Source organism: Staurois parvus, unplaced genomic scaffold, assembly GCF_062004578.1.
Source record: "Staurois parvus isolate SC_StPar_1 unplaced genomic scaffold, SC_StPar_1.0 ptg000042l, whole genome shotgun sequence".
NCBI classification, from domain to species: Eukaryota; Metazoa; Chordata; class Amphibia; order Anura; family Ranidae; genus Staurois; species Staurois parvus.
In genome coordinates this window covers 1,471,744-1,490,359 of record NW_028317838.1, presented here as the reverse complement: position 1 = coordinate 1,490,359, position 18,616 = coordinate 1,471,744, and the positions used below count along the sequence as shown (strand labels likewise).

Genomic DNA, 18,616 nt, shown 5'->3' with positions numbered 1-18,616 from the left:
TTTGGTGAAATGTAAAATATTGTGTTTACATCAAGTATATAGATACCAAACATATCAAACTTGCCAAAATTGTGCGTATTTGTGAAATGGTGACAAACTTCAGTACCAGAAATTGTCCATAGGTGGCGCATTAAAAGCCTTTACAGTCATCAGTTTATATAGTGAACCATGAATGTTGGCCCTAGAGTTATTCCTCTCCCTCTGGTGTGTGCAGAGATATGTACAATGTGTAGTGTGATTGATGTTTTCCTACATAACCGCACCCAACCCTTGCAATTGCTCATGTATACGGGAACTGGGGGCTTTAAAATGTGTTTTGTGTGTTTTTTCATTTACAGTGTGTTACTTTACACTTTTCTTTCTCTGAACTTTATTATTGCCATATAGGGGGTTAATAGCCTCGCATGTGATAACAAATTGCTGGTCACAGGTCCTCTTTAAAGAAACACAAGAAGTCTATCAGACCCCTAATGTCACCTCTGGTCCCCAGAAAAGATGGTCAAGCACAGATCATGTTTGATCAGCTCCTTGAAGACACAAATGTACATCAGCCAAATCTGTATCTGAGTAGACCATAGAAGCAGCATTAGAAAGAAATGTGAGCATGGCTTCAGTCAGGCGATGGTCCTGGTGGTCATGGTCTTGTTCTCCTTCAGGTCCTCTCACCTTGTAGATGGTGACATGGACTTGTTGTGTGGGAATGAGCAGGAGGGGCTCGGGGTTCTCTTGTACCCAATCAGCTTGTTATGGATAAAAGATGAAAGTGTCTTCTGGGAAGTTACAGGGATTTGGATGTTTAGAGGGTTACATAGGTGGGTGGGGCTGGTTTTAACAAGGGGCGTGTCATATGTTAATCGGTTTCTTAGCATAGATGATATAAATGGTATAAATAGATCCTTGAAATGTAAACAATCTATGTCTTTCCTTCTGTTGTTAAAGTGTCACATATATATGATGAATAAAGTTGGATGATATTTTCACCGCACAATACCATGGTCTGGGTTCTTCTACAACACATCCCCCCAAAAATGTCCTCTTCCAGTTCTAGGAGTCTGGTGGAATGGGACACAAGCTGATGGTATCTCTTAGGCCCCTTGTATATGGGATGTGGGTGTTTGCAGAGAGGCATGTTGAGTGCATGCAAGACTTTATTTTTTTACACAAAGTTGTCAGAGACGAGATATTTCTCACACAAGACATGGATATATGTGGAATTACACCCCCAACACACATTCTGCTACTTCTGGGGATACTACATATGAGATCATTTTTGGAAGCCTAGCCACATAAGGGGGTCCAAAATCTAATGACCACGTTCAGGCTTTCAAAGGTCATATTTAGCTTCCTTACTACCTATTCCAGTTTCAGAGGTCCTGAATTGCCAGGAAAGTGCAAACACCTCCCAAATGACCCTTTTTTTTAGAAAGTAAACACCCCAAAGTATTTGATCAGAGGCACGGTATTTTGCAGATCTAATTTTTATCAAAAGATTTTGAAAAATGCAAAAATGAAATAAAAAATCCATGCGTCGGCCTGCCTGGGTTATATAGCTGCAGCAGCTGCTCCTCCAATTATATATTCTCCAATATACCCCTGGGTACCCCCTTCTGGAAGGGCATCATATGACGTCCTTCCAGAACATGCCCTCCAGCGCACCCCCAGGGGTGAGCACCTAGCGACATCCGTGATCACTGAGCCCTACGGACACAACTGATCATGTGATGATGAGGCCTTTTATCACGTGATCAGCTGTATCCAATGACAGAGCAGATCAAGCAGTAAATACAGTTGCTGGTTATCGGTAACCAGCAGCTATCAAAGCGTATATCAGCACTGATCATCAGTGCCTTCATGATCAGTGCCTTGCAGTGCTGCCCAGCAGTGCCTCCCACCAGAATCCATCAGTGCCCCCCTGCAAGTGCCACCCAGCAGTGCTGCCAGTCAGTGACCATCATTGCATATCAGTGCCTCCTCATCAATGCCCCCCAGTATCGCCTCATCAGTGCAGCCTATTAGCGCCCATCAGTGCTGCCAGTCATTGCCATCTCATCAGTGATGGCTATCAGTGTTGCCTATCAGTGCAGCCTCATCAATGCACATCAGTGAAGGAGAAAAATTACCTGTTTGCAAAATTTTATAATAGAAACAAAGCAAAGCTTTTTTTTCAAACGTTTTGCTCTTTTTTTTGTTTATAACTCCCCTCCCCCCCAGCGGTGATTAAATACCACCAAAGAAAGCTCTTTTTGTGTGAAAAAATGATAAACATTTCATATGGCTACAATGTTACATGACCGCGCAATTGTCATTCAAAGTGCGAGAGCGCTGAAAGCTGAAAATTGGTCCGGACAGGAAGGGGGTGACAGTGCCCGGTAGGTGAGGGGTTAAAGGGGGAGGATCTAGAGGTTGAAGGTTTTTTACCTTCAGTGTGATGCTCCTCCCCTCTTATACTTATCCGATCCAGCACTGTGCACAAAAATAGAAGCTCTCCAGGGTCTCTGACTCCTCATTGGCTGAGATACAGCAGCCAGTGAGGAGGGAGTGGGGGTGGGTCAGACCATGCTCTGTGTTTCTCATAGTTATATAGAAGCGGCTCGGGAGTGAGCACACATGAGTGCCCCAAAGTAAGCATCTTGCCTGGAATGCTGGTGTGGGGACCCGAGAAGAGGAGGATCCTGGTGGATCTGTGCAAACCCATTACACAGAGCTGGTAAGTTTGACATGTTTGTTATTTAAAAATTCTGAACCTTGACAACCACTTTAATCTTCTGATTTTGTGAGCGCATAAACGCATGTAAATGTGAGTAAACGCAACGCAATGCACATAAATGTGCATCACCCGTCCTTCCCGATGATAAAAACGTCCTGCGAACGCATGTAACCGCACATGTGGGAAGTCATGAGAAATGTGCAATTCCTGGTGTGACTGGAGCCTGACCGGGAAAACGTTTATCTGGGGTGACGTTTGGGGACAATGTGATCAGTGACACCCACTTATGTCTGATCTCACTATTACTTTTCTATCCGAGTTTTCACTTCAATACGGAAATAATGTGAAATCTGAGGGAAATCTGAGAGCCATATGAAGACTTTGGGCCGTTCTATTGTCTGTTCATATGTCTGTGTGTACATCACACCGAAAAGAGGGACATTTACAGGGCAAAGAGGGACAGAGAAATATGGTGTCACACAAGGGAGAGTGATGGGAGATATGATCAAATACAATCTCATTACCTCCTCTGCTCACACTTCCAGCAACGTCTCCTCTATAATTCCTCCCACATGGAGCTTCCTGTCTGTGCCTGACATCACTTCCTGACTGTGCCTGACATCACTTCCTGTCTGTGCCCGACATCACTTTGTCTTTGCCTGACATCACTTCTTGTCTGTGCCTGACATCACTTTCTGTCTTTACCTGACATCACTTCCTGTCTGTGCCTGACCTCACTTCCCGTCTGTGCCTGACATCACTTCCCATCTGTACCTGACCTCCCTTCCCGTCTGTTTCTGACATCAGTTCCTGTCTGTTCCTGACATCACTTCCTGTCTGTGCCCAACATCACTTTGTCTTTGCCTGACTTCACTTCTTGTCTGTGTCTGACATCACTTTCTGTCTTTACCTGACATCACTTCCTGTCTGTGACTGACATCACTTCCTGTCTGTGCCTGACCTCACTTGCCGTCTGTGCCTGACATCACTTCCCGTTCGTTTTCTGACATCAGTTCCTGTCTGTTCCTGACATCACTTCCTGTCTGTAACTTACCTCACTTCCTGAATATACCTGACCTCACTTTCTGTCTGAGCCCGACATCACTTCCTGTCTGTGCCTGACATCACTATCTGTCTGTGACCGACATCACTTCCCATCTGTGCCCGACATTGCTTTATATCTTTGCCTGAAACACTTCCTGTCTATGCCTGATATCACTTCCTGTCTGTAACTTACCTCACTTCCTGAATATACCTGACCTCACTTCCTGTCTGAGCTTGACATCACTTCCTGTCTGTGCCTGACATAATTTCCTGTCTGAGCCCGACCTCACTTCCCATCTGTGCCCGACATCGCTTTATGTCTTTACCTGACCTCACTTCCTTCCTGTTCTCGACCTCACTTCCCATCTGTGCCCAACATTGCTTTATGTCCTTACCTGACCTCACTTCATGTCTGTGCCAGACCTCACTTCCAGCCTGTTCCCGATATCGCTTTATGTCTTTGCCTGACCTCACTTCCCGTCTGTGCCTAACATCACTTCCTGTCTGTGCCTGACCTCACTTCCCGTTTGTTCCTGACCTCAATTCCTGTCTGTACCTGACCTCACTTCCTGTCTGTGCCTGACATCACTTCTTTTCTTTACCTTACATCACTTTATGCCTTAACTGACCTCACTTCCTGACTATACCTGACCCCATTTCCTGTCTGTGCCTGATATTACTTCCTGTCTGTGCCCGACCTCACTTCCTGTCTGTGTCCGACATAACTTCCCCTCTGTGCCTGGCATCACTTCCCGTTTGTTCCTGACATCACTTCCTGTCTGTACCTGACCTCATTTCCTGTCTGTGCCTGACATCACTTCCTGTCTATACCTGACATCACTTGTCTGTAACTTACCTCACTTCCTGAATATACCTGACCTCATTTAATGTCTGTGCCTGAAATCACCTCTCTGTACCTGACATTACTTCCATTCTGTACTTGACATCACTTCCCATCTGTGCTCAACATCACTTCCTGCCTTTGCCTGACCTCACTTCCTGACTGTACCTGACATCACTCCCTGTCTGTGCCTGACATCACTTCTTGTCTGTACCTTACCTCACTTCCTGAATAAACCTGACCTCACTTCCCGTCTGTGCCTGACATCACTTCCTGTCTGACATCCCTGACATCTGTACCTGACATCATTTCCTGTCTGTACCTGACATCACTTCCTGTCTCCATATATGTGTGATCACCACCTTGTGGAACTCAGAAGAATGGCAGCCTGTGAAATGTAAGAAAATGAAACCAAACTGCGTACGATGACAGCAAGATTTATAACCTCCTTCAGCTTTGGAAAGTTTTACCCCCTTCATGATCAGGGCATTTTTTTTGCTATTCAGCACTGCACTACTTTAAATGGCAATTGTGCGGTCATGCTACACTGTACACAAATTTAATTGACATAAGAGCTTTCTTTTGGTGGTATTTAAACACCACTGGGGGTTTTTATTTTTTAATTCTGAAAACTAGTGATATTTTCTACTTTGTTATAAAACATATCCCATATGTAACGTGCATGTAAGGCTTGAGTAGCTGAGATGTGATCTGTAGAAAATATGACAATGTAGATTTAGCATTCCATGTTATAATAATATAAGATGTGTTCAGAATTGATGTCACATAAATGTACAGATGTGAGTAGCTGAGATGTGATCTGTAGTAATATGTAATTGTAAATTTAGTTTCATTCCTTGTCATTAAAGATGTATTCAGTCATATATTCAGTCATAGGTACACAGAGACATGTGCCCACCCATTAGCATCTGAAAAGACAGAGCAGCTTCTAGGCTGGAAGTGACACCTAAGTGCCAATAAGATTTGTCACCTCCTGGGAAACCTGGAAGGAAAGGGCTCTAGACGGGTTGGCTTCATGACACAGCGGGAGACCAGAACTTTGAAGTATATCAGTAGATCAAAGGAATATATTTCATCTCTCATAAAAGCTAAAATAGTTGCAGAGAGATGAAAATACTTCCTTCTGATTGGACACTCTGTGGGCGACATCTGCATGTAAAACTGTATTTATGGCCTATGTGGGGTCCCAGAGAAATGCAGGAAATGGTTTTAGGGTGCCTGATTGCGACAGCTAAACAGTGATTGGTACTGTCATGATCAGACTGATGCGCTGGTGTCGGAAATTCAATCCCTGACTTGGTGATTCAAACCGTTCCTGGTCCAATCGACTTTGGGCATTTCACTACCCAGAATGTCCTGTGGTCTGGTACAGGAACACTCCCCAAAGTTGATTGGCCAAGGAGTAATGTCCAGCCTAAGTCCATATTCCCATAAATTGAGGACCCTGACATATGGACGTGGTGATTCGTATGAAGCCCGTTCTATTGACTGAAAGATTGCTGACTTTCTCTGACTTGCTCCAGTCGCAGGATGACTCTGGGTAAAAGTTTTATTTCTGTTTTATTCCCGTTTATTTTATAGTCAATAGCCAATTGTGTGTCTTCTTGTATTTTGTGTATTATTTGTAACTTTTTATACTTTGTACATATTTTATGCACTGCCCACTTTCAGGATATTAAATCATAAAATTAATAAGTGACTTCTGGGTATTTAAGCTCGGGCTCATATCTCCGGAGAGATTAGATTGTATTGTATTGAAGTGTCTTTATATACTCGGTCAAGTTCCTTGCCAATCTGGATGCAATTGCACTGTGTGTTGGCAGATTGTAAGGGTGACAGGTCTGCCAGACAGAGATCTGTGTGTGTGTGGTGGCCCAGCAGGCCAGTCAAAAACTGTTGGGTGGTGGCAAGCTACCTTTTGTTGTGTGTCTGGTGTGGGGGTATGTGGACAGTGGAAGAGGGACTAACACCGGGGTTCTAGCTTGTAGGATAGCTGGAGGAATCCTAGAAGGGTGTGTTAATTGCTAGGCTGCTCCTCAACCCTTAGTGTGAACCAGATTGTCTGTCTGCCCGTGTGTGTGGTCAGCCAGCTGGATTGGAGTGGAGTCTCCCTCCAGTGGTGGCCAGAGGTAGTGCGGGCTATGATAGTATATCACGGCCAGTCTTATATATGTATATATATTCAGATTAACTCCCCCTTATTCCCTCTTACCCCAAGTCATGGCCACACGTGCGCGCCTCGGTTAGCTAGTCGCTGTGGGCGTGTGCGTCTGGGTTGGATCTGTGACACCATAAAAATCAGATTTCTTCATAAATGTAGTACAACGTGTATTCTGCTCCGTGTCTTTGGTAGAAGCATAGCTGAATCCGTGGATATTGACTGGTTTGTGTGAAGTTATGGCGTCTACAAACTATGGGATATAGAATGGAATTTATGCAGCTTTTACATCGCTGTTACTTTCTGACTGCCGATCACATTTCTTGAGGCAGTAAAATGCCCGGACCTTACAAACATCCCCAAATGTCCCCTTTATGGGAAGGATACATCCCAAGGTATGTGCTGAGAGGCATGTTGTGTCCATGGAACATTTACAGTTATTGCCATAAGTTATTGGAAAATGAAAAACAAAATGTAATTTAATGAGCTTTTTCTGGCACACGCCATGGGGATATGTGGAATTACACCCAAAACACATTCTGCTACTTCTCCCCAGTATGAGGACACCACAAGTGAGAGACTTTCTGGCAGCCTTGCCACATACAGGTCCCAAAATCCAATGACCACCTTAAGGAGGCTTTGTCAACCATCTTACAGTGACAGGATGGGGGGGGGGGGGGAATCTGAATCTCCAGTCACTTGCTGGGAATTCAGATTTTTAACAATGCTGCAGACGTGTTATTTCCCCCCACACTGCCCACCGCTATACAGCCGGGAGTGTGTGGACTTTAGTAAACCCAAATCTCGGCTGTCATATGGAAGTGATACAATTGGCTGTGAAGCCGCCTATCATTGCCACACCCACCACAGAGATGTGCCCCTCCCCCTGACACCATGTGGGAGAGCAGAGCCTGGTGCTGTTATGGTGGGTGTCACTGGGAAGGACAGAGTGAGCTCAGCGCACCTCCTATACACAGACCAGGACGTGACATGTACATTGGGGTGCCTACATAGGAACACAGTGATCCCCACACATGTTACATATCAGCGCACACGCCAGAGGGAGAGCAATGATTGGAGCACCAGTGCTCCTGTGTAACTCTATACTGATGACCTGGAGGGGCTATTAAAGCGTTCCAAGTGCACACAGTGTTACGGCTTGACATGTTGGGAATCCCATTTCCTCGGCACAACCTCATCTTTTATATTTCACCAGAAAATAGGTCATGAATTGCATTTATGTGCTCAGAAATAAACGTTACTATATTGTTCCTGAAATGTTGCCTTTCATAAACTGTTGTGCTAATATCATGTAACATAGAAAATGACAACTCCCAACATTGTATTATATAGGGTGTCTGCTATCAAAGAATACATCAGATTTGGGGTTTAGTGATCTTCAGAAATAAAATGATTTTTAAAAAGTGTAAACAAAAAATAAAAAAAAAATTTTGAACTCTAGGACTCCATGGACCCCTTCATTCCACGCCGTCTCCAGGAACCGGGAAACCACAGAGAAGCCAAGTGTCCCCCGACTTCCTCTCCAGGCTGGGATGTCACTCTGGTTGGGCGCCACCTACAGGGGAAGAAGCAGACTGCACCGGCCTACATCTGCTCTATGCTTTGTCTGATCAGGATGGCAGCCATTTCTCCCTGAACACAGAGCGCCCTAAACACGAGGTAAATGTGGTGCAGCATTGAGCTCCGTCCAGCTGTAGTGTAGACTTTGACAGGCTGCAGGCAGCGGGGCTGGACGCTGTACCTGTGCCTACCAGGTGTATTATAATGCCAGCATTGCACTCACAGGGGACGGACCCCCCATGTACAAGGGGCCTAAGAGATACCATCAGCTTGTGTCCCATTCCACCAGACTCCTAGAACTGGAAGAGAACATTTTTGGGGGGATGTGTTGTAGAAGAACCCAGACCACGGTATTGTGCGGTGAAAATATCACCCAACTTTATTCATCATATATATGTGACACTTTAACAACAGAAGGAAAGAGATAGATTGTTTACATTTCAAGGATCTATTTATACCATTTATATCATCTATGCTAAGAAACTGATTAACATGTGACACGCCCCTCATTAATACCAACCCCACCCACTTATGTAACCCTCTAAATATACAAATCCCTGTAACTTCCCAGAAGACACTTTGATCTTTTATCCATACCAAGCTGATTGGGTACAAGAGAACTCCGAGCCCCTCCTGCTCATTCCCACACAACAAGTCCATGTCACCATCTACAAGGTGAGAGGACCTGAAGGAGAACAAGACCATGACCACCAGGACCATCGCCTGACTGAAGCCATGCTCACATTTCTTTCTAATGCTGCTTCTATGGTCTACTCAGATACAGATTTAGCAGATGTACATTTGTGTCTTCAAGGAGCTGATCAAACATGACCTGTGCTTAACCATCTATTTTGGGGTCCAGAGGTGACATTAGGGGTCTGATAGACCTCTTGTGTTTCTTTAAAGAGGATCTGTGACCAGCAATATGTTATCACATGCGAGGCTATTAACCCCCTATATGGCAATAATAAAGTTCAGAGAAAGAAAAGTGTAAAGTAACACACTGTAAATGAAAAAACACACAAAACACATTTTAAAGCCCCCAGTTCCCGTATACATGAGCAATTGCAAGGGTTGGGTGCGGTTATGTAGGAAAACATCAATCACACTACACATTGTACATATCTCTGCACACACCAGAGGGAGAGGAATAACTCTAGGGCCATCATTCATGGTTCACTATATAAACTGATGACCTGTAAAGGCTTTTAAAGCGTCACCTATGGACAATTTCTGGTACTGAAGTTTGTCACCATTTCACAAATACACACAATTTTTAAAGTTTGACATGTTTCTGATCTATATACTTTATGTAAACACAATATTTTATATTTCACCAAACAAATTGGGTCATATATTGAGTTTTTTTGTGTATTAAAATGATCTTTAGTATGTTTTTTTACAGAAAATATGCATTTGAGAACAACTGTGCTAATATTCTGTGACATAGAAAATGGCAACTATCACATTTATATTTTCCAGGGTCTCTGCTTCAGAAAATAAAACATGTTTGCAGGGTTCAAGTAATCTTCTGTTCTAAAATGTGAATTTAATCATGTACATAAAAAAGCAAAGCCACCATATTACTAAACCCATCCAATAAAATGGATCCCACTTCCCCCCACCCAGGTGACTGTTGGAACTCCTTTACTTTGTGTAAATATCTCCTTCTGAGATCCTCATGATCTAATATAAATGTACAACACTCTCTGACACCAGTTTGTAGACTCCGCCTTGATTTTCTGAGGTAGTCAGCCACCATGTAGCTCTGTGACACCACCTTAGGTGATGGAGCCACTTCTGCTGTCAGCTCGGCTATACCATCAATGGTGTCATTGGTTATCTGATCCATGACTCCAGTACACCGGTTCATCTTACTTATCTTAGATTACTTAGATTCCCCATCCCGTCTATGAAGGGCTCACTGCATAAAACATCTCCACTCCAGAGAAAATGTTTCCTCTCACTGGAAGGCCAGGGGAGTATTGGGAGAAATTGAGGCTTTCCCTTACAGATATGGGGGAGGGGCAACATCACCTAAAGTACAGCTATGGGTGGAACTGAAGGGAAGACATTTTAGAACTCCCCTTCCACAAAAGAAGCAATATCATCTTGAAGGACTAGGAATCCAATGGACCAATGGGGATTAAACATTCTGTAATTACATTGAGGCATCATGAAATGTTACTGGCCTGTGATTGGCTCTCCTATTGTTAGTGAAGTGAGACTCCCCTTGTTGGTTTCATTAATGGAAATAAACCATGTAAAATGTTTCCCCCAAATCCAAAAAGGTGACCCCCTCAGGTAGGTACCCATCCTACTATTCCTGATATGAGTTCGTAGTCCCTGCTACTACAGGAAACATGCGGGCGATCATTTACACCTTTTACAGCAGGACAGTAAATATCAGAACACAATTCAAACATCAGACCAACAGCAGGAAGTCTGCTAACTGAATGTGTAATGCAATCTGTCATTAGCATTCCCAGAGTTCCCTCTGCAACATAGTTGTATCAGCTGTTGGTCCTGTCTGTAGATCTGTTATTTTCCCACCTTCTGTAACAGGGTGACAACCCTGATCATTCTGCAGGAACATTACACAGCAGTGTTGTCACCCTGTACAGGGAAGTCTTAGATAGATTATAAGTAAGACACACAACAAGTAAAGCCCAACTTCAGCTAACGCTTCTACAGCAGTTACAGCAACAGGTTCTCTATAAGGTCCAACCCCCATATGAATGACAACTGACAGTTGTGAGCACCCCCAGCAGTGTTATAGGATTTGCCCCAACCCCTCCAACTGCCATTTTTCCAAAAAGGCTTGGCCTTCTACAGGAAGTAGAAAAAAAAAACAAACAATCTACTGGGAGGGACAACAAAAAATAAAACAATAGGAGACTCGGAAAAACAAAACCTGCTCTGCTAATGACAGATTTCATTATTAATGTCATTACTGATTTTGCCCATAGTTACACTTTGGTGCCAACGTTGTAATATTTCCAGGGAGAAGAAGTTTTCTTTACAAACTTTCCACCAAAAAGAGATGTGTGCACTCAGAGTGATTATTGTGAACCCCAATCAGAGGAATGTCAGTCCCCCGGAAGAAGTGGTAGGAATATGACCGCACACTCAGCACTTTGTAAGTTCAGATCTCTGGCAGTTGTATTGTGTGATTAGTCTATGGAGAGGAGTAATAGCTGGAAAGAGAAAACATGGAACAAGGATTTCTGATCTTCACCTGATGGAATCCCATTTGGCAGAACCACATGGAACACAAGTGGCCAGCTGGGCTTACGTTTTACTGCTGAATACATCCCCTAAATCAGCAGTAACTCAGTATTGGAAGGCCTGCATCAGCTTGGGATGTTGTTTTCTCACTGAACAGAGACTTCTTGCTAGCTGGTGTCACAGCCACAGACCTGCCTGAAAGGTTGTCATCCATGAGAGGAGATGAGATGTGGAAAGGAAGCATTGATAACGGGAGAGGAGATGGAACATGTAATGGGAGGAGTGGCCAAGGTGGGCTTAGCTGGAGACCTCAAGCCTGGCTGATCATGTATCAATAGTCAGAAGAACCTGGAATGGACTCTCCCACTGAGGCTTCAGAGACTTGGTAAGATAATAGACCCCATCCTAGTCTCTGGTACTGAGGCAATGTTGGTCATGTATTACCTCAGGATCCAGAAATGAAGAAAATGCTTGGAAACACAACTCAGTTGGTGAATCATGAAAATGCATTGCATGTTCATTCAAAGCTCCATAAAAAAGATAAAGATGAGAATCATGAGGGAAGCTGTTCAGTTATTGATGCTTATCTTAAAAAAAATTGTCAAAAGGTAAAATATTCAAATCCCTTCTAGTTGTGTATTGATGGACATAAGCACTAAACTCAGTTCATCCGATGATTACATTCCAGTTTGCTCAGATTTTAGTTTGTTCCTTTAAAGTAGCATTTTATTGTTTCCCTTCTTCTCTAGCTTGTGGGATGACATTGGGGATGTGAAACTTGCTTGTGACACCTGAAACTTCTTTAACCTCCCTAGCGGTCTGATATTGTCCATATTTCTGTGCTCAAAGTGGTACTTTTTTGCAGGGAAATATGTATTTTTTTTATTGTAGGTCTGTAATTTTTAGGAATAACTCACTGAAATCTATCCGAACACGAGTCTAGTAAATATCCTGGGTAGGATAAAATTTGAAACACAAAATCATTTAATAAATAATATTTATTATTATTATTCATTTAATAATAAACAAAATAATTTAATAATCATAAAAAATAATAATATAATAATACATTTAATTAAATAATATAATCAAACCAAAAACACTGAAATGTGAAATAGAGCGCCAAGTTCGCACATCGCTGAGCTCAGTCGAAAAATTGTTTTCAGTGTCTGATGATGAATTTCCCCAACAAATCATTATCACTCAATTCTGCAAGTGGTTCTGATTTACTATCGCTGTTCTCTAGCCGGTCTAAAACCGATTTTGACCTAAAGGGACACTTTTTGGACGCCATTGACGTTTCTCAGTTTCCAAGCAGAAAGAACAGTAAAAATGCAGGCAGGGTGCAGGACAAAGCACTCGGGACAAAATATATGTGAAATGGTTTGATACAGGAATGGAATACTATGTGATTTTAGTGTATTTAGTGAATGTCACTTTTTTTCATTTTCAAATTTCCCACCGTTCCGTCTCCCGACGCTCGCAGGGGACGGAACCCAGATGCCGGCATCCGCCGCAGGACATTACAGGGGACACTGCAGGAGGCACATCGTGGGAGCGCAGGACAAGGTAAGTGATCGAGGGATCCCGGAGCAACACTGCAGTGTTTTCCTGAGTGTAGCTCAGGGTTACAGCTTGTGGTACTGAAACTTTACCCCAAGCTACACTCAGGAATACCGCCAGGGGGTTTAATATCTCTTTTCTTCCAGAATTTAATCTATGCTGAAATTTGTGAATCCTGTGGTGATAGATTAGCCCAGCATTGACTGTAAAAGCTTTATCACATTGAGAGCATTAAAATGGCTTCTCTACAGTGTGAATCCTCTGATGTCTGATAAGATCTGACTTCCCTGTAAAAGCTTTATCACATTCAGAACACTGATATGGCTTCTCTCCAGTGTGAATCCTCTGGTGTCTGATAAGATTTGACTTCACTGTAAAAGCTTTATCACATTCAGAACACTGATATGGCTTCTCTCCAGTGTGAATCCTCTTGTGTATGATAAGATGTGACTTATGTTTAAAAGCTTTATCACAGTTAGAACACTTATATGGCTTCTCTCCAATGTGAATCATCTGGTGTGTGATAAGATCTGACTTCTGAGTAAAAGCTTTTTCACATTCAGAACACTTATATGACTTCTCTCCAGTGTGAATCCTCTGGTGTATGATAAGATGTGATTTCCTTTTAAAACCTTTGTCACATTCAGAACATGGATATGGCTTCTCTCCAGTGTGAATCATCTGGTGTGTGATAAGATCTGACTTCTGTGTAAAAGTTTTATCACATTCAGAACACTGATATGGCTTCTCTCCAGTGTGAATCCTCTGGTGTCTGATAAGATTTGACTTCTGAGTAAAAGCTTTATCACATTTAGAACACGGATATGGCTTCTCTCCAGTGTGAATGCTCAGGTGTATTTTAACCTTCCTCTTGGTTGTAAAGGTTTTGCCACATTCAGAACACTGATATGGCTTCTCTCCAGTGTGAATCATCTGGTGTCTGATAAGATCTGACTTCTGAGTAAAAGCTTTATCACATTCAGAACACTGATATGGCTGCTCTCCAGTGTGAATCCTCTGGTGTCTGATAAGATATGACTTCTGTGTAAAAGCTTTGTCACATTCAGAACACTGAGATGACTTCTCTCCAGTGTGAACAATCTGGTGTCTGATAAGATTTGACTTCACTGTAAAAGCTTTATCACATTCAGAACACTGATATGGCTTCTCTCCAGTGTGAACAATCTGGTGTACGATAAGATATGATTTCTGTTTAAAAGCTTTATCACATTTAAAACACTTATATGGCTTCTCTCCAGTGTGAACTCTTTGGTGTACTATAAGGTCTCCCTTGCGTCTAAAAGTTTTGTCACATTTAGAACAATGATATGACTTCCCTCCATTGTGAACCTTCTGGTGTGTGATATATTTTCTCTCCATTGTAAAATCTCCAAACAAGAAGTAGTATGAAATGACTCCTCTTATGTATACTGGGGTTGGACTTTATTGTAAAGCCATTGTCATTTCCAGAACACTGAAATTACTTTTCTCCTGCTGGATCAATGTGGAAGAGGATCCAAACCATGACTTTTAGAACACAGATATGACTTGTATCCCGTGTGAATCCTCCAGTGAACTGCAGTAAAGACTTTCAGTCAATTAAGACACCCATGTGTCTTGTTTTCCATGTGACTCAGCTGTATTCATGAAGACCAACATGACCGAAAACTTGGTTCATCAATCCACCTGTACAAAAAAAAAATTAGAATGCTACATAAAGTATTTTTCTATTTTTAATGTTCATTACTAAATATATCTTATGAATAGAAAGAATATGTACAGCATTATCTACAGTATTTTTTTTAATCAAATAGATTTTATTAATAAAGTTTCTAAGTGCGCACAGTATTCCCAACATTCAGCCCAGACAATGGAGTCATACATTCTCATGTATAGGCAGTTGTGGCACTGTTACAGATCATACAGAACAATAACTTGCTTTGTCTACTGCGGTGTCTGTGGTGTCTGTTGTCGGTGTTTGGACAGGGAAGCGGTATTCTAATGAAAGTAGTTAAGCGCAGTCTGGGGTCGGTTCCGTTACATCCCCAAAAAGACTTGCAGCTGGAATTGCAGCCAAAGGGGGTCCTACAAAGTATTGACTCCGGGGGGCCGAATACAAATGCCGCCACACTTTTCACAGATTTATTGGTCACAAATGTTGGAAACCATTTCTCATTTTCCTTCCACTTCACAATTATGAGCCACTTTGTGTCGGTCTATCACATCCAATCCCAATAAATACATTGTAACATGACAACATGGGGGGCATTTCAAGGCACTGCAATGTGTATTGCTATTAGAGATGAGCGAATCGAAGTATCCGAAGTGGAATTCGAGTCGAATATCGGAAAAATTTCGATTCGTGCCGAATCCGAAAAACAGCCTAATTCGGACGCGCGAATCGAAATTTTTCAGAAAATGGCGGCTGACATGTGCGGCGACGGAGCGGGGATGTCGGGGAAGGCGCGCAGACAAGGCGCGCTGCCCCATAATGCATTCCTCAACGACATGTGATCGCATCAGCCAATCAGCAGCCAGCCAGCCAGCACTGTGTAATGGTCGAGGTATATATAGCGGCCATTTTGGAAATCTTCATTTGCCTGCAGTCATTGAACAGAGGCAGACCGCTCTGTACTAGGGACAGGGACAGAGTTAGGGCCACAGAAACGAGAATTGGGGACAGAGAGAAGTTACTTAGGGACAGAGAACCATTACTCAGGGACACAGACTTGTTAATGAGGGCCACAGAATCGTTATTTAGGGACAAAGAAACGCTAGTTAGGGCCACAGAATTCATACTCAGGGACAGACAGAATTGTTACTCAGTGCCAGAGAATTGTTACTTAGGGCCACAGAAACGTTATTAGGGCCACAGAATTTTTACTCAGGGACAGACAGAATTGTTACTGAGTGCCAGAGAATTGTTACTCAGGGACAGACAGAATTGTTACTGAGTGCCAGAGAATTCTTACTCAGGGCCACAGAATTCATTCTCAGGGACAGACAGAATTGTTACTCAGGGACAGACAGAATTGTTACTGAGTGCCAGAGAATTGTTACTCAGGGACAGACAGAATTGTTACTGAGTGCCAGAGAATTGTTACTCAGGGACAGACAGAATTGTTACTGAGTGCCAGAGAATTGTTACTCAGGGACAGACAGAATTGTTACTGAGTGCCAGAGAATTGTTACTCAGGGACAGACAGAATTGTTACTGAGTGCCAGAGAATTGTTACTCAGGGACAGACAGAATTGTTACTGAGTGCCAGAGAATTGTTACTCAGGGACAGACAGAATTGTTACTGAGTGCCAGAGAATTGTTACTCGCACAGACACAAAATTGTTACTTGCACAGACACAGAATTGTTACTCGCGCAGACACAGAATTGTTACTCAGGGCCACAGAATTCATACTCAGGGACAGACAGAATTGTTACTGAGTGCCAGAGAATTGTTACTCAGGGACAGACAGAATTGTTACTGAGTGCCAGAGAATTGTTACTCAGGGACAGACAGAATTGTTACTGAGTGCCAGAGAATTGTTACTCGCACAGACACAAAATTGTTACTTGCACAGACACAGAATTGTTACTCGCACAGACACAGAATTGTTACTCAGGGCCACAGAATTCATACTCAGGGACAGACAGAATTGTTACTGAGCGCCAGAGAATTGTTACTCAGGGACAGACAGAATTGTTACTGAGTGCCAGAGAATTGTTACTCAGGGACAGACAGAATTGTTACTGAGTGCCAGAGAATTGTTACTCAGGGACAGACAGAATTGTTACTGAGTGCCAGAGAATTGTTACTCGCACAGACACAAAATTGTTACTTGCACAGACACAGAATTGTTACTCGCACAGACACAGAATTGTTACTCAGGGCCACAGAATTCATACTCAGGGACAGACAGAATTGTTACTGAGTGCCAGAGAATTGTTACTCAGGGACAGACAGAATTGTTACTGAGTGCCAGAGAATTGTTACTCGCACAGACACAAAATTGTTACTTGCACAGACACAGAATTGTTACTCGCACAGACACAGAATTGTTACTCAGGGCCACAGAATTCATACTCAGGGACAGACAGAATTGTTACTGAGTGCCAGAGAATTGTTACTCAGGGACAGACAGAATTGTTACTGAGTGCCAGAGAATTCTTACTCAGGGACAGACAGAATTGTTACTGAGTGCCAGAGAATTGTTACTCTCACAGACACAAAATTGTTACTTGCACAGACACAGAATTGTTACTCGCACAGAGACAGAATTGTTACTCAGGGCCACAGAATTCATACTCAGGGACAGACAGAATTGTTACTGAGTGCCAGAGAATTGTTACTCAGGGACAGACAGAATTGTTACTGAGTGCCAGAGAATTGTTACTCTCACAGACACAAAATTGTTACTTGCACAGACACAGAATTGTTACTTGCACAGACACACAATTGTTACTCAGGGCCACAGAATTCATACTCAGGGACAGACAGAATTGTTACTGAGTGCCAGAGAATTCTTACTCAGGGCCACAGAATTCATACTCAGGGACAGACAGAATTGTTACTCAGGGACAGACAGAATTGTTACTGAGTGCCAGAGAATTCTTACTCAGGGACAGACAGAATTGTTACTGAGTGCCAGAGAATTGTTACTCTCACAGACACAAAATTGTTACTTGCACAGACACAGAATTGTTACTCGCACAGAGACAGAATTGTTACTCAGGGCCACAGAATTCATACTCAGGGACAGACAGAATTGTTACTGAGTGCCAGAGAATTGTTACTCAGGGACAGACAGAATTGTTACTGAGTGCCAGAGAATTGTTACTCTCACAGACACAAAATTGTTACTTGCACAGACACAGAATTGTTACTTGCACAGACACACAATTGTTACTCAGGGCCACAGAATTCATACTCAGGGACAGACAGAATTGTTACTGAGTGCCAGAGAATTCTTACTCAGGGCCACAGAATTCATACTCAGGGACAGACAGAATTGTTACTCAGGGACAGACAGAATTGTTACTGAGTGCCAGAGAATTGTTACTCAGGGACAGACAGAATTGTTACTGAGTGCCAGAGAATTCTTACTCAGGGACAGACAGAATTGTTACTGAGTGCCAGAGAATTGTTACTCTCACAGACACAAAATTGTTACTTGCACAGACACAGAATTGTTACTCGCACAGAGACAGAATTGTTACTCAGGGCCACAGAATTCATACTCAGGGACAGACAGAATTGTTACTGAGTGCCAGAGAATTGTTACTCAGGGACAGACAGAATTGTTACTGAGTGCCAGAGAATTGTTACTCTCACAGACACAAAATTGTTACTTGCACAGACACAGAATTGTTACTTGCACAGACACACAATTGTTACTCAGGGCCACAGAATTCATACTCAGGGACAGACAGAATTGTTACTGAGTGCCAGAGAATTCTTACTCAGGGCCACAGAATTC

General features: G+C 42.8%; 1 protein-coding gene and 1 pseudogene across 1 annotated transcript in view; one reads left to right on the top strand and one right to left on the bottom strand.

Annotated features, from left to right (window-relative positions):
• Positions 1-14,621, bottom strand: part of LOC149470488 (uncharacterized) — a 61,652-nt pseudogene extending 47,031 nt beyond the window's left edge.
• Positions 1-18,616, top strand: part of LOC149470487 (uncharacterized) — a 139,176-nt gene that overhangs the window by 18,725 nt on the left and 101,835 nt on the right. The window lies entirely within an intron of this gene.